The following is a 25,081-nucleotide window of genomic DNA, read 5'->3' as shown; positions in this document are numbered from 1 at the left end:
CCCAAGGCTGAGTCAAACTTTCCACTGAATCAAGATCTCTACTTGCAACTTGAGAGGCAAAATTAAGTTGTAATATTCCAGCAAATAGCTATAGCCATTCAGAATGCTACTCCTGGCTCCTTGGCTGGATCGCAAACCAATGCAGAGGTAAATTTAATTACCTGTCAGGAACTAAATAAAAGGTTTGCTTCATCTAATACTCCCAGTGTGCAGGACCGCTATGAAAACAAGTCTGACGTTCAATCGATTTGCTGTTTACGGAGCCCCGAAGAGGCACCCAGGCACACCAGTGGGCTGCTTGAAGCTTTTGGAAGCTTAAATATTCTTTAATGCACTTGTCCACTGTTCCTTCTTCCTAAGCTTGGCTCAAAACCACTGGCCACTCCCAAGAGCTCTTGTGTCTGTTCCTAAAAAAATATCCCATAATCTTTCCTTCCAAAATGGCCGGTAAGGCAAGACCCATCCCATTAGCTTATCCACGCCAGAAGGCTCATCTCTTGCAGAGAAAGGCTTGTTTTCTGGGGTCTGCTGCCTGTTCATCAAGACCTCCAGGTTGCCTTTTACCCCCAGCAGCAGCATCCATCGGTGAATCATGGGAGAGATAATATTTTGGCACCAGCAGACTTTGCGAGCTAAGATAAGCTCACATTTGCTGCTATAAACCTCACTTTCCCCAACTGCAGCCTGGGGAAATCTGCCCTGCTATTCCCAGGGTTGAAACAAAGCTAAGTGAGAAGATAGGTATTGAAAACCTGGACTGATGTACGGAGGTGTCATTTCTGATTAATACATGTTATGTTATTTCATAGCCTGGGTTTGGAGGGTCAGAGGGCAGGGAAAGAGCAATCTCTATCTTCATGGAAGTTGGAAATGGAGGCTGTGATCAGCACACTGAGAACAGAAAAGGGCCAGACAGAGCACAGAGTCTGTGGTGTGCACTGGGCAGGAAAGGCCACAGCTCTCTTCCAGGGCTTCGCAGACAGCAGTCAGCCCACAGGCTAGTGTGAGAGAGCCCACACCATTACTGCACCATTATGGTTTCTGCTACTTCTCACCTAGGAACTTAGAGGACTTTAGGGAATGAAATGGGCTCAAGTGCCCTCGCTGTAGTTTAGAGGGATGTGAAAGAGAGGGTAGCCTGGGGCCGCTCCACAGAGTGCAAACCTGGGTCAGGCTTCTCAACCTCGGGTCACTGGGCCAGGTGGGCACATGTTTTAGTCTCAGGACCCCAGACTCTCAGTATGAAAGTCCTAGACTTATAAGGGATGGACTGAAGCCGAATCCACCCCCCCCCCCCCGCCCCACCATCTATCCCTAAATCCTGACACCCAGGCACTACCCCCACCTCTAACAGGGCCCCTGGGACCAGAGGTGTTCATGCCTTTCTCCAGACCCCTTACCACTCCTTCCCTCCCAGTCCTGCTGAGTTCCCAGGCAGGCCCTGCTAAGTGCTTGACACAGCCTAGCTAGGACTGAAGTCTGCGACTTAGTCACCTCTGCTAGCCTTTCTGTCATTGGAGGGGTCACAGAGGTTCCCTGTTGTCCTGCTTTTGCCCTCTTTCACAGATCAGCTTAAAGGGCACCTCCTCTGGGAACAGCTTCTCCACCTTGTTGATCTCCAGAGAGCTTTCCCTCACCTGTGACCGTGCACAGAGCAAACAGGCAAGCTTCTCGGCATCCCACTCTACTGGGAGAAACTCAAGAAAGGAAGAGGCTCAGGCCAGCTCCACAGGTCTGCAGCCATGCCTCCCTGCCCATTCCCACCTCCAGAGACTTACCAGCACCTGGCAGGGAATGGGAGAGATGGACGGCACTGGGGACCCCACCAGCCACCAAAGAAATGTCCTACTCCCAAAGCCCTTAGAAGGGGCTCTGAATAGCCTTGCTCCTCACCTGGCCATACTCAAGGAGGCCCGCTGCCTCAGCACAGCTGGACTTTAGCTGACGGTGGAATAGATAACAGCCCTTAGAGATCCTTTTTCCAAGAACGGGAAAAGAAAGATGCTCCCTGCCACATCTTTAATGATCTGATTGTCAGGAAGGCACCGCATTTTAAATTTCTCTGTATGGTGTTCTGTTTTTTTCTAGACAGTGCTAATAAAATCTCTAACCCACGTGGCAGCCCCACTGCTCATCAACTATTAGCTGCCCTCAGGCTGCACCAGTCTGTTTATATTATAAATAAAGTCTGAAATATGCTGCTTGCTCAGTGCGGGCTCCTTGGGGGCTGAGGGGGAGCTGAGCCAGCCCCTCCCTGCTCCCTCCTACCCTTGTTGGGGGAAGGATGGCCCAACAGAGGCTTTGCCTGAGGCCAGCAACTTTGGACGTTAACAAACCACTACAAGGATCTGCGATCCATCCCTGGAATCCCGGTTTAATTATTTAGGAAGAACGCTTTTGCTCCCCCTAAGCTCTGCAGCTCCCCAGAGCCAGTGGAATCATTGTTCAATGCTTATTACTGCCGCGGGCCCCCGGGTACGGTGTGGCAGAGACCTCATTTCAATATTTACCACTTAGATCACTTAAGGGCTGTCAGCTTTAATAACATTTTATCAATTGGATACTTATATTATTCACGGCTTCATAAAAATAACAAGACCTGCCTTGGCATTTCAATCATACCCAGGCTAATTTCAGTGACTGCTCGGGGATTTCATTTTTATTAACATTTAGATCCAACGTGACTGCTTCTCTTCCTGAATGCAGAGTGCCTGAGGTGGCCGCTGGGCAGCCTGTGGGGGCTGGGCCACACAGATCTCTGCCCTGGGCGTGTGGTCAAGGGGAGGTACACAACCAACACATCAACAGGCCAGGCAGAGACACCCTCCCCAGTGATGACTCATTCGTGGCTCAGGGCTCCATCGGTGGAAAACTACTCTCGTCCCTCACAGTCTGGCTTCCATGTCACCTCCTTCTGCCCTGCCTTGGCTGCAGCCACAGTGAACCATCTCCTGGGCTCCAGAAGGCAGCCTTCTCTTCCGCAGGGCTTGTCTGGAAAGCTTTTGCTCTGTCCGCCACCTGTAGAGCTCCATGCAGCCCTCCAAGCTCACCTTCAAGGCCTCTCCTGCTTCCTGAGAGCTTGGGAAGCTTGACTTGCAGTCCATGCTCGAGGTGTCTAAGTGAATGGTGCTTCCTGGCCCTCTGGTCTCCCTGCTGTGATTCCCATGTACTCTTCTCTTACAGGTGCCAGGGACCTGGCCTTTCCCAAAGCCTCAGCCCCTCTCTCTTCTGGTATCCTGGAGGAGCATGGCATAAGCCTCCAGGCTTTTCCTGCATTTTGCTGAGAAAAATAGCTTGCAAACCCTTCTTGTCTCAAAGGGGCATCCTGTTGCTGGTAACTGCCGGGCAACTCCAGGACTTCTGTTAACTGCTCGTCTCGGCAACCACTCCCAGAGATGTCACCCTTTTAGAGGAAATGCCACTTCATCAGTGGCCGCCCCATTTCAGTGGCTCTTGGCTCCCACGGCGGCCTCTCCTTACTGCCCCCAGGCCCCCAGCCTTCCCATCCTTCTTCAGCCCCTGGTACCCCTCAGTTATACTGCTGTGGCAGCCTCTGCCTCTTCTAATCCATTCTCCTCATGGAAGTCACAATCCTTCAATGTCACTGTCCTGATTCCCATCAGTGGATTTTACTGCTCTCAGAAGCCCATCCAGAGTCTTCCCCTTGGCATGGGCCGGTTCCTGCCCTGGCTCTCTGGCTTCCCCACAAAAATCCTCCCCCAGTTCACAGTCCTCTGGACACTCTGGATATTTGATTCACCCAAGACGTTTCTTCACTCAGGGCCTATGATATAGCAGCAGCCCTAGAATGCCCTTCCTACTGCTCCTCACATGGCTAACACTAGTCTCTGCTTTGATGTCACCAAGAGAGACCTGTCCTGATGCCCTCTCTAACATGAGTTTCTCCTCTTCCGGTCTTCCTCTTTCTTGGTCCCCTTTGCTACCTCCATGGGACTAATGGATCACAACATGCAGTGTTTAATAAAACTTTTTTTTTTTTTTAACAAAGGTGGGTTTGATTTGCTCCATTAACTCAGAGACATGCACATAGTAGTTGCTCAATAAAAATATGTTGAATGGGGGCACCTCGGTGGCTCAGTCAGTTGAGCATTTGACTCTTGATTTCAGCTCAGGCCATGATCTCACAGTTCATGGGTTTGAGCCCTGTGTCAGGCTCTGAGCTGACAGTGCAGTGTGCTTGGGATTCTCTCCCCGTGCCCCCTCTGCCCCTCCCCCACTTGCACGTGTACTTTCTCAAAATACACAAACTTAAGAAAATATGTTTAGTTTATAGATGAATTTATCCATTCCCTTCTTCTGTTTCCTTTATGAGAAACTCCCCTCACTTAACAACCCTCCTTTTCACATCATCTCAAGTATACAGATAACTACATAAGGGGAATCTGATTCATATGAGCCATTCATGTTGCTGGAAAATGCCCAGATTTGTGCCCACAATTCACAGACAGCATTGCAGTAGGGACACAGGCGCTGCTTCCTTAATCTTTCTGTACTTCAGTCTGTACATTTGTAACCTGGAGTTAGTAATACCTACCTCATAGGTCACGATGGGGCTTAAATGAATTAATATATGCAAAACGCTTAAAACAGTGCCTGGCACGTAGTATGTGCTTCATAAATGTCCATCATTCCTATTGTGAGTTCAGAGTGACCTTCTCTATTTCCCACAAAGAACATTGCCCCCTCTCTCCCTCACATGTACACACTACTGCTGCTCTCTTGGGTGCCTGTCATTCACTGTTGAGCCCAGGAAGCCCATTCAGTGAAGCTGTGACTCCCTTCCTTTCAGGCAGTTGCTATGAATGGCCTCAGTATGGGGACAGAGTGGAGGCTGGAGAATCCTTGCTGCGAGCTGATCAGGCGAATTACACTTGGGGAAACAGGGCTTTCCTGCCAGAAGATGCTTCTCATTCGTGCCTACTACATGGAAGTAGACTCCCTGGGTCCCCAGAGAAAAAGCCTATTCTCGGCAAGAGAGACTCGAGGGAAGTCAGCATCTCCCTTGGAAATAATGGGAGCAAACCAGACAAGTACCCCCCACGGAAGGGCTGCGACATCTGCACGTCCTGTGGAGGCGCCAGTGCTCCTGGAGAGATGGGAAGGGAAAGCCTGCAGCTGTTCTCTGGTCATCCCGTCAGGAAAATCAGAGCCTGGTCTGCCACTCATCTCCCATGCTGGCTGGAGTCCTCCACACATATGCTGCTATCCCCGAACTGCCGGGCTCCATTTGTGCCCCGTAAACTGTACTTGATTCCATCGGTAAATGTGTCTATTGCTTGAAGCCTCTATTTCTTTTAGAGAGATGTTATATGCCTCCCAGGTGGTGGGGCTGCAGGGTTTCCAGTGTCTCCGGGGCAGTGTGTGTGCGTGTGCGTGTGTGTATGTGTGTGTGTGTGTGTGTGTGTGTGAGTGTGCACGTGTGCGCGCATGTATTATGTGAAGTAAGACCTGTCCGTTTTGACACCCTGGGCTGTCTGGGTTCTGTCCTCCCAAATGTTCTAAATTGCAGGAGAAATTGCCCTGACAGAACCTCCCACTGGCAGACAGTGTCTTTTGTTACAGACGGAGGTGTTGATCCTTCTCTAATCAACAGCTTAATTAGGTCTGCCGAGATGAAAGAGTCATTTTTACTTTGGGAGCTAATATTTATAGACAGCCCTCTCCCCAGTCCCTGCACTGGAGGTGTTAACAACTTGAGGGCTAAATCAAATAAAAATTATAAAACTCATTTCTCCACTCTACAGAAATCACCAGCAAACTCAGACAGAACTCTCCAGACTATGAGGTGCTCCACAGAGCAGTTTCATTCATGGCCATTGAGCTGAGCACAGACTTTGGCACACAGTGGGCACTCGGGAAGCATTTGCTGAATTTTGAAACATAGGATGATGTGTGATGGCTTTCTTCTCCAGCAGGAATCTCTATGGCATGATGGTTATGAGCTTAGCTTCGGAGTCTGACAGACCTGGAATGAAATGCTAGCAGCCTTACCACTCAGCTGTATGATCTTGGGCAAGTTGTTCAACATCACTTAGCCTCAGTTTCTATGGCTATAAAATGGGACAATAGTAATATCTGATTTACAGGGATGTTACTCTTAAAGCCTCTATCACAGTCTTTGGCACACAGAAGCCCTTTAGCATTGGCTACTAGGAACAGAGATGGAGGCAGTAAAGGGGGAGGTGACAATTAAACCTCAGAACCACTACTTCTGTAGGAAGGTCACCTAAGAAACTTTGAAGCTATGTTGTTTCATAGACTGTTCAATTCTGTTAAGAATGCATTACGCTCCCTCAATAGGGAAATGGAAATCAAAACCACAGTGAGATACAACTTCACACCCGCAAGGACGGCTATAATTTTTTTTTTTTTTTAAAAAAGGAAAATAAGCATTGGTGAAGATGTAGAGAAATTGGAACCCTCATACACTGCTGGTATGTATGTGCAATGGTACATCCTCAGTGGGAAACAGTTTGGCAGTTCTACAAAAAGTTGAATATAGAGTTACTATATGATCCAGCAATTCCATTCTGAGGTATATACCCCAAGTAGTTGAAAACAGAGACTCACACAGACACTTGTCCACCAATGTTTATAGCGGCATTATACTTAATAGCCAAAAAAGCGGAAACCAGCCAAATGTCTATTACCTAATGGATGAAAAAACAAAATGAGGTAAACCAATCTAATGGAATAGTATTCAGCCATAACAAGGAATAAAATTTAGGGGCACCGGGGTGGCTCAGTTGGTTAAGCATCAGATTCTTGAGTTCGGCTCAGGTCATGCATGATCTCACAGTTTATAGGTTCAAGCCCCATGTGGGCTTTTGTGCTGGCAGCATGGAGCCTGCTTGGGATTCTCTTCCTCTCTCTTTGCCCCTTCCCTGAATATGCAGTCTCTCTCTCTCAAAATAAATAAATAAATATTTTTAAAAAAAGGAATGAAATTTAATACACACTATAACATGGATGAAGCTTAAAAACATATGCTAAGTGAAACAAGTCAAACACAAAAAGCTGTGTATTTTATGACTGCATTTATACAAAATATCCAGAATGGGGAAATCTACAGAAAGAGAAGGCAGATTAGGGTTGCTATGGTTACTCGCCTCCCCACATACATCCATGAGGTGTGAGTTTCCTTTTGGGGTGATGGAAATGTTCTGGACTTAGTGGTGATGGTTGCACATCATAGTGATACTTAAGACCATTGAATTGTATACTTTAAAGTAGTGAATTTTATATTATATGAACTGTATCTCAATAAACAAACAAATAAACCAAAAGAATGTATCAGGCCCCCAGGGGTCCATGCCCAGCACCCACTCTAACTGCATCCATATGCACGTGCCCTGCAGGCGGCCCCCTCCATCATCTTGTTGTCTGGAACCAGAACCAATGACTTTTCAAGGTGAAGCCTCTACATTATAAAATTTTTTCGAACACTTTACAATTTGCAAATCACCTTCCAATCTGATCCCTTACACCAGCCATGAAGACAGGTATCGTCATCACTGTTATACAGATGTGGAAACTGGCATTCAGAAATACGAAACAACTTGGCAAAGACTGCCCAGTTAGTAAGTGGAATACAAGCCTTCCAACTCTAACACCCTCTATGTTTTCTACCCACGGTCCACAATTTGACCAACAGTGCTTTCAGATCTTCACAATGGCGAGCCATTTCCAAACAAGAGTCCTGACTACCTGTGACTTCAGCCCTCCACCACACCTACATGGGTAGCATTCCTGATTCTGTCAATTGCGGGCCTCCACTGTGCAAATCCCTCAGGTCAGAGACACAGCCTCACCCAATTCCCATTTGACCCAGGGAAGGGGTTTGCACAAAGCATGACTCACTTATCCAGCTTCCAGGTGCTCCCCCAAGTGTCCCACTGCTTTTGACATTAACTAAACACCTCAGACTAACAAGGGGCGGTAAAGAAGTCCCTGTTTTCAGTTGCTTCTGTCTCCTTCCTGCCCTGTGTAAGTCCTACTCCGCTTGGAAGAAGGCTTTTTGCATCGTTCAGAAGCTTTCATGTACAAGGAAGAATCCGGGGTTGGGGGCATCCATGCAGTGGGTCGAGAAGAAAAGAACAGATGTGAAGAAGTTGAGAAGAGTGAGGAGGGCTTTCTATTCCAGAGTGTTGGGAGGGGAAGTGAGAGAAATGGAGGAAGGGGAAACCAAGGGATAGAGTAGAGACTATGCAGAGTATGTGAAGGGAATCCTGAAGAGCCTGGCGTGCCTAGAGCAAAAACAGCAGGGATAAAATTGGGGGAGCAGATGGGAGCCAGATATAAAAGGTCATGGGCACCAGGCTAAGCAGGGAGGCCATGCCAGCAGGCAGCATGGAGCCACTGGAACTTCTTCAGTAGGGGCCTGATACGAGAGTTCATATTAGTCTCCAAGGTATAAATTGTCCATATGGAAAAGCTATTAAAAACACCTGCTCATGGGCCTCAGATGTAGTTTCTGTGGGTGGCCAACAAAGGCTTTAACAACCAAGTTGAAGACTGTTTCATAAGGAATGGATCTAAGGGAGTATAAAGCTTTTGAACAAAAACCATGAGACATTGAGGAAAGGTCATGAAATCCCAATGCTCTATTTTATTTTATTTCATTTTATTAATTAATTTAGAGAGTGTGTGTGAGTGGGGAGAAGAGAGAGAGGGAGAGAGAGAATCCCAAACAGGCTCCATGCTGTCAGCACAAAGCCCGATATGGGGCTTGATCTGATGAACTGTGAGATCATGACCTGAGCCAAAATCAAGAGTCAGACACTTACCTGACTGAGCCCCCCAGGCACCCTCTAATGCTTTCTTCCTTATTTGACCCCCCTGGTACCTCACCAGAGAAGCTGACCCCCTTCAGAAGTGATCAGATTCAATAGATGCAAAGATAATGGCCTTATCACTTTTTCTGTAGCCACACCAAAGCATTGCTTCTTAAGTTAGAAAGGACCTTGAAGTCACTGGCACTTACATGTGAAGCTGAGGTTCTGATGTAACATCCTTGCCAAACTGTTGTCCAACCTCCACCTGCTTCCAGAGTGACAGGGCTGTCACTATCTATTGGACAACTCTATCTTTAGATGTATCTGGCTTTTAGAACCTATACCCTTAGATAAAGTCAAAATCTGACTTCTTGGGGACCTCCACTCATTGACCTCATTCCACCTCTTAGGGCCATTCAGACACACCTTGCTCATGATGGACCTTCAATATTTTAACCCACTCGGTGAGTCTTCTCTTCTTTGTATTTCTTACATGACGCTGATTAGAAGCTCTACACCATCCCTCTCATTTTGCTCTTTTTTGTTTCTTACAATTCACTTTTTGGTGGAGGAAAAAATGTGTATTTTGCATTTCCTCTGAGATACTTCTGAACTTCCCCTCTGTGGGTTAGCATTGCATAGAAAACTTTAGCATAGGCATGGTTTTATCTCCTCCTCACTCCCCCATTGTTACATCTGGTCGCATGGTCATGCATGGATGGCAGCCACAGCAATGGGCACTTGGGACCAGGCACATCAAATGGGCTACAGCAGGTTCTACAGGGCTACAGATGTGACATCTACTGGGCATGGAACCAAACTGGGGCAGCCATCAGGAAGTCAGTCCAGTGGAGAGGGGCTCAAGGAAGATCTCCCCATAGGTGTAGAGATGGACATCTGGCAACAGTGATGCCGTAAAAGCCAGGCAGAGAGTCAATACTAGGGGAGTTGTACAGTAAGTGGCCAAGCTTCAGGCTCAGATCTCTAGTCTTAAGGAGGCTGTTGTTCTGGGAAGGCCATCAGCACAGGGGCACAGAGAACTGAGCCCCAGATCTGGGTCTGGGCTCGGGGCTTGGTTTTGGCCAGTTTGCGTGCCAGCTGTGACTGACTGGTCCAAGGGCACTGTGTGGAACAAGATTCTGGTTCCCTTCTGCTTGGGTAGCCTCCTCTCTGCCCTTTTTGTCCAGGCAGGCTGGGCTTCTCACGGTTCCTTCCACATACTCTGCACATTCTCCACTCTTCCTTGGGATTTTTCCCTTGCTCACTTTCTCTCACTCCCCATCCCAACAATCTGGAACAGGAAGATCTCCTCACACTTCGCAGCTTCACAGTCAGCTTTTAGCTGCCTGGATGCCCCCACACCCGATTCATCTAGATTCTAAGATTCTAAGACAGCTTCTGGGAGAGTTTCACGACTACATTACCAATGTCGCTCCAGGCATAGGAGGGAAGAGTAATGGCATGAATGCTAAGGACTTCCAAACTAACGACAAGGTCAGCTGCTAGACACAGGCCTGGGATCAGAATGGTACTCCAAGCTGTTGTAGCAGAGCTGCTACAGATCCTCCTGCCAAAGGACAGGACCCACGGAGCAGACTGCAACGTCGCCAAGCCTGTGTGGGTGTGGGGAGACAGAGAGTGGGAGAGCAGGTGGGCCGGGGCAGCCACAGCCTTCAGGCCCCCAGCATGAGGATCTGGTCCCGTAAGCCCTCCAAAATGTCCTGATAATCAACCTTCCTCAGTTTAGGTAGTGGAGGTATGCACTCAGGAAGCACTCTGCAGAAGCAATTTCTACAGTGAACAAAAAGAGAATTCCATATGTTTCGGGTCAAAAAAAAATGGGGGTGAAGTGGAGAAGGGAGATGAAAAGAGGGTGGAAATAGTAACAGAGAGATTGACTTCTAGAATAGTAACTGGCAAAATATTTGAGACTTCTTTATGTATATTTAAAAGTCTCATATCACGACTTGGAAGGTAATCCTGCCTGTGAAGCCTATAACAGAAACTGGTCAGGTTTTCTCTGAATGACTTTATTGTAAGAAATCCACATTCTTAATGAGGCACAGGAAAGTCAGAGGAGGCCACCAGGATGGACCACGGCAAAGGAGGGCCAGTGTATCCTGAGATGTTTGGGGCCTGTCGAGACATTTGAGTAGGATTTTATGCAAATCTAATCAGCCCCCAAATCAAATCATAATTATTTAACCCATTATCACTGGTCCCGAGTAATGGCAGGCACATTACTCTTACCAGCCTTCACGCTGTCAAGACAAGGAAGGAAAGACGAGTGTTTACTTTTATTATAATACATCCTGTTATGAACCCCACTGTCGCTAAGTGCGCGCAGCACCTTTAACTAAAGAAACTAATTGCAAGCCACTTTCAATATCTCTTGTTTTTTAATTTAATGCCCTCAGAGAGATATAATTGGGCTGGAGGGAAGAATTTTCACTGAAGTCATGAATTTGCTATATAAATACAAACAAGAAAGAAAGCTAATACAGTAAGGGAATATGGGATTAATTTTGAAATTGTCTGATTAGTGGATTGCTGCCCATCAATAATTGCCTTATATTTTCCCAAGGCCCTCTCTTTATTAGAGTCTGGCACTGCATCTGCCCACAGCCTGTCAATCAGCCCATGCAGCTGGGAGGGTCTGCAGAGAGACCACAATTGGAAGCCTGCTGGGGCGCCTTGTTAGACAAAGCAATATATCCCAGACGTGAAAACGCTGCCATCTCAACCCGGCTGCTAACGTCTTTACTCTCAATCCTCCTGTGTTGACGCGGGGCCTTGCTGTGACTAGGCCTGATTTTTAAAAAGGAAAAGAAAAAGTCGCAATCGCCTCTTTGCATGTGTTTTCAAGGCCTGGGCTCTGCTCGAGTTTGAGGGCACACGCGCACGTGCGCGCGCGCGCACACACACACACACACACACTGCCCCGCCCCCACCCCGCAGTGGCTGAGTTGCTCAGTAATGTCATTAAGAAAAGCTATGCAACAGCTGGAATTTCTGAAGCGGTGTCATGGGAGGCAACTAAACACGCTTCATACATTTAAAAATTAAGAAAGATAATCAGAGGGGTTACGAGCAAGTGTGCAGATGGTGGGTTTCTAACTTAATTAATGCTTAAAATCCGGGATGTTCCTCCAGCTCCCAGAACTTTTCTTGTCTATCCTCTCCAGGCCTGATGCTCTCAAACCTTCAAGACTCTTGATCAGACAAAGACGAGGAGGGTCTGTCGACTGAACTCGCCATAAACATCTTTGCAAACCACACATACACACAAAGTTGCAGCCCTGCTAATGATATGTTTATGTCATGTCCATTTCCAGAAATATTTATGTCTCTCTATCTTGCCAGCAATCAGTCAAAATATACAAAAATGGATTTGCATGTAAAGATGCTTCGTTTGGAAGACAAAGTATGATGATAATAGAAGAAAGATGGCTCAGAGCATGCTCCTTTTTGTTTTGTCTTCTTATCATCTACTGCTTTCCTTTTCTGTTTGGTAAACTGAGCATTTGTTTTAAATTGGGACTCTGTTCTTGTGAGGTAGGAACTAAGAGGATCCGGAGCCAAGGCATCCTGTAGCACCAGGCGCTTTATCAGCTACTGAAGTACAACCTGCTCTCCGTGCCGGATCCCGGCCTTGCCCCACAGCCAAGACTAACCTTGGTGCCATCTGCTATTGGGCACAGTGGGCATCTGTGTGTCTGCCTGTTGGCAGGATCGGCAGCCCTCTAGGCACCGGGGCTGAGGTCTGAGGATAGAGCTTGACTCTACCATGCCCTGCGTGGCAGGAATACCGATCCTGGTCCACTGAGGGGCACACGACCATGCCGACTGCAGAAGCCTTACAAACCCATTCGTTCCCCCTCCCTCTGCTTTCCACTGTGGGGCCTGGCCCCAAGGTTTGTCACACCTCCTTCCCTCCCTGTTGTGTCTTCCACCCTGGAAGACTTATAGGAGCAGGGAGCACTTGGTGCTGGTGCGTGGACTGCCAAAATCACCCCAGCTGGGGGCCTCAGTGCCCTGGGGCACCTAGTAGCAGGCCAGGAGGCCACTCAGTGAATGCGTGTCTCCTTCTGTTAGGTGGGAATGGAGAGACTTAGGGCAGAAAGTTGTGAGAATTGAGAGATGTGAATAGAAGTACTTTTCGAGCTATAGCCCAGAACATTTTGCCAAGTAGGGGGATATTTTGCCATTAACAATATGGAACCTTGTAACAACTGTTCATAATAGTGGTATCGAGGCAGCTGCCTTGGTTGCTTGCTTTGCTTTGGACGGGCCACCAGTTTAGGCCACCGGACAATGATAAGCCCCAGTGGGCTTGTGCCTTTCACATTTGTTGAGGATCTCCTATATGCTAATAAGCAACGTGTCACAGCAGATCCTCACGAGAATATATACTCCAAAGATATTCCTCATGTTAGGTTTGTGGTTCCAACTGCCTGGCTTGATTTTAAGCTCCTGGAGGGCAAGAACCACATCTTACTCGGTATTTTGCAAATGTTCATAGTTACCGGTCAAACTAGTTGAGTGAGTGACTCAGGGATAACCAGTTGTTGGAGAGATGCATAGGGGGAGGTGAACCATAAAGAAAACAAGCTCTCGAAAATCAAAAGTTAGTGCTCCAGTCAGAATAGCAACATCCCTTGCCCATATTCCCCAAACACATAGCATGACAGAGAAAATTAAGAAGCCACAACATATTCATATCCTCTTGCTAAAACAACAAAATCAGCCTCTGGTTCAGACACAAAATGGAAAGATGATATTACAAGTGGGGCTGAAGCCATCAGTCTGCCGGCTCTGGGTCTAGGGTAGGCTCCCTGCTTAGGAAGGAGGCCAAAACAGATGCTTGGGGATCTAGAGCTCCTGCTGAAAGGAAGGAGGAGGCCACCAGGGCCTGGGCCAGGACTAGATCCATGAGATTCCCAAGGGCACTGTGGGACAGGGGCCTTAGCCACCAACAGGTAAGACTAGTTCTGGTCTGGAAGGCCTAGGAAACTAGGTGGAGATGCCCACAAAACTGCTAGACAAGGGAAGGTTCGATCAGTGGTTACTCTTCCTCCTCTTCCAAATTTATAAACGTTGGAGTGCCTGGTGGTTCCTTCCTTGGACCTCTTCTTTTTTCCAGCTACACTCATTCCCTGAGGAAAGGCCCCAATATTATCAATATTATCAAAGTCCTGATGATACTTGTATTTAAAGCGCCAAACTCAGCCTCTTCCTGAGCCAGATACTTAGATGTCTAATGGGTATCTTGCAGTTCACATGTCCAAACACCCCTCTTGATTCCTGCCCCACACCAGTTCTGCCCCCACTTCTCTCAGGAAATAACGTGACCGTTCACCCAACTGCTCAGGCCCAAAACCCAGACATCAGTTTTGAGTTTTCCCTCACACCACATGCAATCCCTCAGCAAGTTCTGTTGGCTCTATCTTCAGAAGATTCCCTGAACTCGATTTGACCACTAAAACAGTGCGCAAACCTGCCAACAATCGCCCGGGTCGCTGCAGCCCAGGAGCTGGTCTTCTTGCTTCTATCTTGTTGCCTACCATGTGTTTCCACACAACAGCCAGAGTGATGTTTTAAAATCACAAATCAGGGGCACCTGGGTGGCTGAGTCCGTTAAGCATCAGACTCTTGATTTCAGCTCAGGTCATGATCTTCACAGTTTGTGAGATGAAGCCCTGCATCGGGCTCTGTGCTGACAGGGTGGAGCCTGCTTGGGATTCTCTCTCTCCTTCTCTCTCTGCCCCTCCTGCACTCACTCTGTCTCTCTCTCTCAAAATAAAAAATAAATAAAACAAAAATCAGACCATGTGCTCTCACCACTCAAAACCCTCTCCTGGCCTTCCCTTATGCCTAAAAGACCCCAGATCCCTACAGTGGCTGCAACACCCTACCTGATGAGGCCCGATTTCCCACCAAGCCCTCCTGAAGCTCCAGTCACATGGGCCTCTTGCTGTTCCTTGAACCTGTCACCCTGTTTCCTGCCTCGCCACCTCCTTGGCATTCTTTTCCTGTATCTTTGCATGCTGCCCTGCCTCAGGTCACTCTAGCTTCCACCCAAGGTCACCTTCCAAACAACTACCCTCAGGATCCCACATCCTTGTCACTCCTTTCCTCCTTTCTTGCTTCATGAGTCTTCACATTCACCATCTGAGATTATATGTATTATTTGGTTGTTGATATCTCCCTAAGGTCCAGGAGAGCAGGAATTTTGTCTCTCTTGTTTATTGTTACATTCCCAGTGACTGAATTGTGCCTAGCACATTAAAGGTATTTAATGCACATTTGTTGAGTGAGTAAATCAGTGAGTGGATAAATATGTAAGCTGTAAGCTAATGTGACATTATTATCCTCATTATCATACACAGTAACTCTCATGAATTAAAAAAAAAAAAAAAAAAGCAGGTTTCTTTGTGGGGAAGAAAATGGTCGCCCAAAGAAAGAAAAACACTAGGCTTGATGATAGGGTAGCACAGACATAAAGAGAACGTCTAGCTCCCTTAATAAAGTAAAACCCAGACTATATAGGCCTAGAAAAGGATGCCAGGGGAGGCATGGCTGGACCTCTGTCCTAAGAGCTTTGGAACCATTGCTGCATTCACCCCAGCTCTCACATCTTGAAATAGAGCTCAGCCCAGACTGGACTATTTAAACGAGATGTCACCAAAGGTCCATGGAAACCGAAGGAAAGGCTTGATGTATGGTGAGGGGATACCAGGAGTTGTGAGGGCTGCAGAAAAGAGGAAGAAAGATTTCCAGATAACGTCATTTCACGGAGGACCAGTCTCACATATGCTGCAGTATGGGCCATTGCAGAAAAGACAATGTAAGGTTTGGGGGGTAGAAGGAGGATTTAAGCAGGGATGGGAATTCACTCGTTCACTCTAGTCCCTCTCCGCTTATGCACAATGGGAAGTATAATCCCAATTTTTATAAGCAAACACTATGCTTGGAGACAGGGGGTGAAACCAGGTCTACATGACCAGAAACCTGGTGCTCTTTGGGATACACTGGGTCTCCATTCCACCCATTGATCCAAGGTCCCCTTCTCTAGCTGGAGCCTAAAGGACATCACGAGTCCACTTACATTCTAAGGTCTTTGGAAAGTCTACAAACATGTGTGCTAGCTTGTTTTAAAACAAATGGTATCACCCTGATTCCCCAGTGATTCTCACACCAAAATGGGGGCAAGGGGGGGGGGCGCGCAGGGGAAGGAAAGCTCTGAAGCAAAGCTACTCTCTAACTAACGATAAGGCCAAAGCCTTGCTAGAAACATGACTGATGATGTGATAAGAGGGTGCCCATACCACACTGAATGCAAAACAGGAATTCCAAGGTAACTGATTGCGTATAAAGGACTAGGTAACTGAGTGCATATTAAGAACACAGTTTCAATTTACTCACTTGGAACAGAACAATCTGTAGCATAAAAGGAGAGTAAAATTTGGCAGCGCTTATTGTGAGCCTGTGAGGCAGCATGAGTGGAGAGAATTCCTAAAAGAGATCCTAACTTAATCAATCACTTGAAGCAGGAGGCAAAAAGCTGCCTTCGGAAATAGATCAAAAGAGTTGTATTGGCCCTGGTGTGCACACACCATATCAATCTCTGGCCCTAGTGTGCGAGGCTCCAGGCATCGCCTCAGAAGCATGCCCAGAGCAGCCAGGACTGGCCTGAAACACAATCCCAGAGCAAGGCTGATGGGGCAGGGGCCATGTGGAGCAGAAGGCAGGACCAAATGGAAATTCCCTTGGATTTATTTTCCTACTGATTTCATTCCTGTGGAACATACTCGAAATCCATCCTCAAACTGACAAATTAGTGGGGCCCCATCTAAGAGATGGGGAAAGAAAGGCCAGGGCTGGCTTATGCCAGGGACAGAGGACCCACGTCTCTGGCCTGTACCTGCAGGAGCCGGACGCTAGTAATCCAGACCTGTCACCTGGTCTCCGTGTTCCCTGGGCCCAGCAGCCAGCCTTTGCTCGTCCAACGCTCTGCTCTGATAAGCAGATAGATGATCTTTTTTATTTACACAAAAGGGACGCTTTGTTGTTCATCTTGCTTGTTTCACTTTATACTACGTGTTGCAGATATTTCCAAATCAACTTTGTTCCAATTAAAGAATTAAGTCCTAATACTTGGAAGCCACAATGAATGTCATGAACTAACTTCTCTCCTGTGCCTCCAGAAAGGTAGTAGTTGTGTACAATCCTTAGGAGAATTGAGAAAATCCAGTCGCTCAAATCACTTTCTGTTTTCTGGGGTTTGGATGAGGATCCTGGCTAAGAGAAGCTGATAGAGTGTTACACTGGATGGTGAACTATAATTTAACCAGTCCCGTACTGGTGGACATTTAGGTTGTCCCCTGCTCTTTTTCCTATTACAAGGCTGCAATGAATATTCTTGTAACATAACATGGTGAGCTTTTGTGAGTAGATTTGTGGGATAAATTTCTAGCACTGGAAATGCTCTGCAGTTAGTTTTTAAGCTCCCTCAGACCAGACAAATGTATTAAGATCTTTATTGTTCCTTTGCCTGGCACAGTCACAAAAGTTGTATAGATAGTAAAGGACTCAATAAACGTATTGTTGAGGGACGCCTGGGTGGCTCAGTCAGTTGAGCGTCCAACTTTGGCACAGGTCATGATCTCACGGTTTGTGAGTTCAAGCCCCACACCGGGCCATCAGGCTCTGTGCTGACAGCTCAGAGCCTGGAGCCTGCTTCAGATTCTGTGTCTCCCTCTCTCTCTGCCCCTCCCCAACTCATGTGTGCACACGCTCTCTCTCTCTCTCTGTCAAAAATAAATATTAAAAACATTAAAAAAATATTTGTTGAAATGAATTAATGAAAAAATACAACCCATACCATGAAATTATAGAGCCACAGGCTGGACAATAACAACAAAATTGTTGAAAATAAAGTGGCAAGTAAAATGGTACCGACCTGGTGAAACTGCTGCAGGAATTCCGAATGGAAGGTGTAGATTCTTTGATTTTTACCCTTTTTCCTACATCTGAATTTTATATAGCATTGCCAATTAACATCTTGTTCTAAGAGGCCAGCTATGGATTGGTCAGCTTTGCTTTCTTACTCCTAGAGATAACAAACAGGAGGAAGAAAAAGATCAAAAGACCCCGGTCAGAACTTGCTCCTTTCACTGTGATTTTTGGGAGATAGCTAAAACATCCTTTCCTAGGTAGGTCTGCTTTTGGAATACAATTTTCTAGTAATCTGACTGGCTCAACGTGTTTGTCAAAGATGAAAGAAAATTGATTTAATTTGGAGTTCTAGATTGTCCTGAGATAATTGGGATCAGAGCTACTTAAGGACATACCCCACTGTAACCAGAGGTTTCTAAATTCACACAGCACCACAGATAGGAGGATCCCAGCCTTCTCTGTGGGATGTGGGCCAACTTCTTGTGACTTTGAAGCTAACTGGTATTTCATTGACATGATGTCACTGTGATCTTATTAGCATCTCAGCACAACACATAAGGTTTTATTATCGTCACTTAACAGATTGAGTACGTACTTGACATTCCATAATTCCTAAAAGGCAGAGATGGACTTGAATCTTTTAGTCTACTTTCTTCCTATTGCTCCCAGATTTATCAGGTCCGCACTTGCACCTGTCCTTCCTGGACCCCGGGAAAGGCCCTAACATTATGTTTGTATGGTCATGTATTTGTGTAACATTTGCAAAAATAAGGTACTGAACTGTAGTTGAAAATCACTGTCTCTTTTCATTCAGACTTTCCTCTCTGACTCGTTCACCTAAGGTGAACTTTCAAGTGGGGGGCATTTTTAGGAACCAGCCAGATACATTTATATGCTTCATAATCACTTTCATGTTAAGTTATTGCTGGCTGTCCTTGTGCAAAACCAAACCAAAGCAAACCAAATGAACAAAAACCCTAATTTTACTAAAATAATATATACACGTGGTAATAAATCATAGAGGAGGCTTAGAGGAAAGTTAGATAATATTACAGGACTTATAATAAAAAGAAGTCTTCTCCACCCACCTGGGATAACTACTTTCAATTATTTTGGGCAATCTCTTTTGACATTTATCTCTGTATTTTTAAATGATATCCTAATGCTTCAATTTTTTACATAAAATCTGCAGGCATGTAAACCTTCCTTATATAAATTATTTTAAAATAATTTTGTTTTAGAATAGAAAAATTTGGTTTATATATTATAAATATTAAATATATTAAAGAGTAGAATTCAATATTTTATAATACTCTGTATTTATCCACATTATCTACTGATTTCTTGTATTATTAGGTAAAGCTATAGCTCTCTTAAACCTATCCACTCCTTCTCTCCCATTTTATTTTATAGTTATATTTTAATTTTTGGTTAAATCAACAAAGTGTACATGTTATATCGGGATAATATTTTTGCATATTAAGTTAATATTTTTATTTTCCCCTTAAATAATTATTCCCAACAGAAAAGCAGGCATATGTGCACCAAAAAAGTACCAGAATATTCATAGCAAAGTTATTCATAAAAGTCTCCTCCTATAACCTATCAAGTAAACGTCCATTCACAGAAAAGTGGATAAATTGTAATATACTCATATAATTGAGTGCCCTACATTTATGATAGCGAATGGACTACTGTTACATGCAACAACATGATCGAATACAAAAAATATAAATTTTTGTATTTGTATATGTATGTTTTACTTTCATAAAAAATTATCCTAAGATATCATTTAAAAAGGATATTTATACCTCTATTAGTAAATGATATCTTGTTACCTCCCAACTTTAAAAGGTTTTGTTATGCTTACACTAACACTCATGTCTTTTTTCCTTCTCCTCTCAACTTTGTTACTTCATTCCTTTTTCATAATAGATATTTACATTAGTTTTAATTTTAGTTTTACAGTTAAGTAGACTCAATGTTTATCACCAGATTATTTTACTACAGCTTTCCTAGTTTTCTCTTAGGTAACTACAGTGCATGCTCTTATTCACAAAAAAACAAAAAAACAAAAAAAAAAACCCAACCTAATATTTATTTTTAATTTTTTTTTTTTTTTACATTTTATTTATTTTTGATAGAGAGAGACAGAGCACAAGTCAGGGAGGGGCAGAGAGAGAGGGAGACACAGAATCCGAAGCAGGCTCCAGGCTCTGAGCTGTCCGCACAGAGCCCGACACAGGGCTCGAACTCACAAACCGCGAGATCATGATCTGAGCCGAAGTCGGACGCTTAACTGACTAAGCCACCCAGGCGCCCCTAGTATTTATTTTTGTTTGGTCATGTGTCTCCTTACTGTTACTAGCCAACCACTTGTTGATCAATTATTCTTTCCACCATGTGTGGAATTAGAGTTATATTATTATATATACTTTTATATGTATTTATATTTATACGTTTGTATTCTTACTGTATTTTAACAGACATGTTACAGATTTTAATGTAAATAATATACATAGCAAGAATTATTATTATTTTTGAAAAATATTTATTTATTGTGAGAGAGAGCATGTGTGTGCATGACTGGCGGAGGGGCGGAGAGAGGTAGAGAGAGAATCCCAAGCAGGTCCCATGCACACTGCTGAGCCCAACACCGGGCTGGATCCCATGACCCTGAGATCACCACCTGAGCAGATATCAAGAGTTGGGTGCTCAACCGAGCCAACCAGATGCCCCCACACAGCAACATTAATAAACTTTTTGTAAGTCTTCCACTTACTGACCATCTAATACTTTCCTTTTGCTAGGACTTTCCACAAACCAGTTTAAATTGCATTATTAAAAATAGAACATCTATCAAGAAAATGAAAATACAAGTCACAAATGGAGAGAAAATATTTGCAAAAGGTATTTTGCAATAGATACCTGAAAAAAGGACTATTATTCAAAATAAACAAAGAACACTTAAGACTCAACAATAGGGAAACAAACTACCTGATTAACAAATGGGTCAAAGACCTTAGTGGACACCTCACCTCACTAGATGGCAAATAAGCATTTGCTCCAAATTATATTCCATTAGGGAAATGTAAATTAGAACAACGAGATACTACTGTGCACTTACTAGAACGGCCAGAATCCAGAACACTGACAACACAAAATGTTGGTCAGGATGTGGAGCAAAAGGAACTCTCATTTATTGCTGGTGGAAATGTAAAATGGTACAGCACTTTGGAAGGCAGTTTGGCAGTTTCTTACTAGACTAAGCATGCTCTTACTATGCAATACAGCAATCCTGCTTAGTATTTACCTAAAGGAGTTGAAAATATGTCCACACAAAAACCTGCACATGAATGTTTGTAGCAGACTTTTTTTTCTTGTAATTGATAAAACTTATAAGCAAGTAAAATGTTTTTCAGTATGAATGGATAAACTGGAACATCCAGACAATGGAGTACTATTCAGCACTAAAGTGAAACAAAGAATTAAGCCATGAAAAGAATGCATATTACTAAGTAAAAGAAGCAAACATGAAAAGGTTGCACTCAATGATTCCAACTCCATCACATTCTGGAAAAGGCAAAATAATGGAGATAGTAAAAAGATCAGTGGTTTCCATGGATTGGAGGAGAGGGAGGGATGAATTGGTAGGACACAGGGTTTTTAGGGCAGTAAAACTACTCTGTATACTATATTGGTAGAAACATATCATCACACATTTGTTCAAGCCCATAGAACGTGCAACAGCAAGAGTAATACCTAGTGTAAACGATAGACTTTGTGTCATAGTAGGTTCATCAATTTTAACATATGTACCACTCTCGTGAGGGATGTTAATAATGGGGGAGGCTATGCATGGATGATGGCATGAAGTATATGGGAAATCTCTGTACCTTCTGCTCCATTGTGCTGTGACCTAAAACTGCTCTAAAAAAAAAAAAATAAACTCTATTAAAAGCAATTGAACACCTTTCTCTGTAGAGGTGTAGGATAAAATGTTCCCAAAACATAAACTAGAACATAATATCCTGAGCTTTACAAAACCAACTTTATTTAATTAGGGATAATTCCTCCCTCTCAGACTTGATGTGCTTTTTTAATAATATCAAACATTTAATTACAAACATGCTCCTTTTCAATCACTAATAAATTACCAACTTATCTCTATATAACAACTATTGAGTATCCAACTCTTTCCAACTCTGTCTTGCTTTTTAAAGATATTTCAGGATGTCTTACAAAACAGAAATTCAGCATGATTATACTTTCTTCACAAAGGCTGTACAAGTTTCATATTTGTGTTGTTGTTTTTTAAATCTCACTTTAACTTAAGCTAAAAAATGAGATTTCTCTAAGAATAACAAGAATAAATAATAGTAATATGATAAGACTTGGAAAGTCTCTTTTGTCAAAACTATCAGAAATTGAAAAACTGAATGACTTTAAAGACTAGAAACAAAATTTTTTACAAGTTGGGTGGTTTCTAATTCCTGGGTTTTGACAAAGATGAGGGAGGATCTACTCAAATTACCAGTGATATACCATTATGAACAATTTTTGCTGATTACTACATTATTTTGGCATATTACTTGAAAAGATTTCCAAGCCTTGAGTGATGTTCAGTAAAACTCCTTTTCTCTCTATCAGCTATTTATGTCAATAAGGGTTCTTTCTCAGTGCTTATATCTATAAAATGTAAAAGGAGGAAGAGAATTGATGCTAAGCCTGTCTCTTTCTGAAAATAAATCATACTTAAACATTTACCTGTGCTTACATGAACTGAGAAATGTCTCATTCAATATCATGAAATGATAATTTTCTAATACACTTTTACTTTTTAATCATTATTTGTCAAAATTCCTAACATTTGTTTTGTTTAACTATATACCGTTAATAACTGGCAAAACTCCCATCAGAGGAAACAATTAGTATTTATGAGACTTATGGACAGAAGAAATTAAAACAAATTAAATTTTAATTCATACATTTTTTTGTTGCAGAGAAATATGATAGGAATAACACAAAAAATGTTTAAGCATAATGATACTCCACTGGGATAAAATTATGTGAAAGAAGTGAAAGGAAAATAGAAGCTCAAGGGAAAAAGAAATGATGTACAATATTTCTTGTACTTCTAACAAGAGCTTATTCACATATTTTGGTGCCTACCAAAGTCTTATGATATTTAGACCTGAATGGATAATTTAAAACAGTAAGGTGAACTAAGTTTAATGTGGCTCTTGGGATGTAGTTTGCCAGACCCTGGTCTAGATCTAAGAAAGTGATGGAGAAAATCATCAGAATGAAACTTAAAAATATGTCACGTCTACAGCCACTACATTGTGAACAGAAAAAAAGAAGGAGGAGGAGGAGGAGGAGAAGAAAAACCCCTACTCTTCCAGTATTCCAAAACTATGATCCAATTCCACAAAGAAGTCACACAATGGGTGGATGTGGGAGGTTCCAACACATCTTCATTGTTTCACTTGCATCCAACTTGTTAATATCAACATTCTTGTTGGAATTACACTTGGGGAGCCAGGTGTTATGCCTTTATCAGTGGCACCCGTTGGTGAACTCTAAGTGTGTGATTTCTTGTTCAGTCCACCTTCTTTTTGTTTCTCAAAACCAAATCTGGTCTCGGGGAAGCATCTGCCACCGGCCTGTGCATTTGACTCCCGCTACTGTTCACGAAGGATCAGGTGTCACACTTCGGGATGTGTCCCTCAATGTGGGGAAACACACCTTGGTAGGCTGTTCTGAAATGTGCCTGCAAATGTATCCTCCCTGCTTCTTCGCGCAGGCTCTCCTGCTTGAGCTCCATGGTTTTGTTTCTGTTGTTTCATCCGGACTGAATAATCTTTGCCTTTTAATCCAAGTACTTACATTTAAAGTAAATATTGATGTATTAGGGTTTGTATATATCATCTTACCTGTGTTTCTGTTTGTCCCATCTGTTCTATGCTGTTTTCACTCTCCTTTCTTGCGCATAAAAAAAAAAAAAAATCAACCAAATGTTTTTCTAATCATTTTGTTTCTCTTCTGATTAGCTTGTTAATTATACATTATTTGACTGTTCTTTTCATGGTTAGCCTAGAGATTACAATACAACATGTATCTTGATTTGCTAGACTCTAACATAAATTTGTATTTCCACCAATGCAAGGACTATAGAACACTTTAAGTTTTTTAATTCTCTTCTTGCCTTTTGTGCTATTATTGTCATGAATTATACATAATTCTACATACTTTTTTTTTTATTTTAAGTAAACTCTGCACCACACGTGGGGCTCAAACTCATAACCCCAAGATCAAGAGCTGCATGCTCCACTGACTGAACCAGCCAGGCTCCCCTCTACATATTTTAAACACCTCAAGATAATAAGTTTTATATCATTCATGTTCATTATATTGATCCCCCTATTTTATGGTTTCAGTAAAAGGGTAATGCTATCCTCATAGAATGAGTTGGGAAGTATTTCTCTCTTCAGTATTCTCAAAGTGTTTGTGTGGAATTAGTATTATTTTTTTTATTAAATGTTTGGTTAAACTCACCAGTGAAGCCATGTAGGTCTGAAGTTTTCTTTGTAGGAAGGTTTTAAACTAGAAATTCAATCTTATTTAAGTTGTTGAATTGATTTGAATAAAGTTGTTCTTTTATTATTTTTCTTACCAATAGGTTCTGTAGTTATGTTACCTCTCATTCCTGATCATGGTAACTGGTGTTTTCTTTTTCTTCTTTTTTTAAATCAGGCTGGGTAGAGGTTTACCTTTTTTTTTCTTCCCTGAAAGAATCAGTTCTGGTTTCATTGACTTTCTCTATTGTTTTTCTGTTTTCCATTTCATTAGTTTTGGTTTCTGTGTATTCTTTTTCTTCCTTCTACTTTCTTTGGATTTGATTTGCTCCTTTTTTTAGTTTAATTTGGATGCCAAGATCACTGACAGGACTTGAGGGGCAAGAATTCCAGGAAGAAGAGGGGTACACTCTGTACAACTTTTCCTTTCAGTGAGTTTGCTCATTGTAAATGTATCAGGTGCAAGAGCTGAAGCACAAAGCAAAGAGCAGCCCTTGAGAACCCAGGCAGCCAATCAAGTCTTTGCACAAATCCTTCAGGCCGGTGAGAGAATTAGAGACCGGTGCCTACTAATGGGGAGAGGTCCTGGCATAGATCTCTGACTTGCAATTAGCCTCTGGAAGAAAAAATACCACAGGTGTATGGCTAAGATGGAAGTAGAAGAGTATGCTCTACTCAAGTCCAACTTCAAATCAGCTCAGCCCAGATTGGTTTAAAGTCATCTGTCCCTACTCTAATTGCCTGCCAAGT

General features: G+C 43.6%; 1 protein-coding gene across 8 annotated transcripts in view; it reads right to left on the bottom strand.

Annotated features, from left to right (window-relative positions):
- The window catches only part of SRBD1 (S1 RNA binding domain 1), a 400,072-nt gene that overhangs the window by 145,603 nt on the left and 229,388 nt on the right, over window positions 1-25,081 (bottom strand). For 2 of the 8 annotated variants that reach the window (XM_058684229.1, XM_058684231.1), the window contains exon 23: window positions 21,783-23,738. The exons of the other annotated variants lie outside the window; for them this stretch is intronic. The gene's annotated coding sequence lies outside the window, so the exon portion shown is untranslated. Of the gene's footprint in view, window positions 1-21,782; window positions 23,739-25,081 lie in introns of those variants that run through there. 8 annotated transcript variants of the gene reach the window in all.

Source organism: Neofelis nebulosa, chromosome 9 (genome assembly GCF_028018385.1).
Source record: "Neofelis nebulosa isolate mNeoNeb1 chromosome 9, mNeoNeb1.pri, whole genome shotgun sequence".
NCBI lineage: Eukaryota > Metazoa > Chordata > Mammalia > Carnivora > Felidae > Neofelis > Neofelis nebulosa.
Note: the sequence above shows the minus strand (reverse complement) of the source record. Positions and strands in the feature narration are given on the sequence as shown.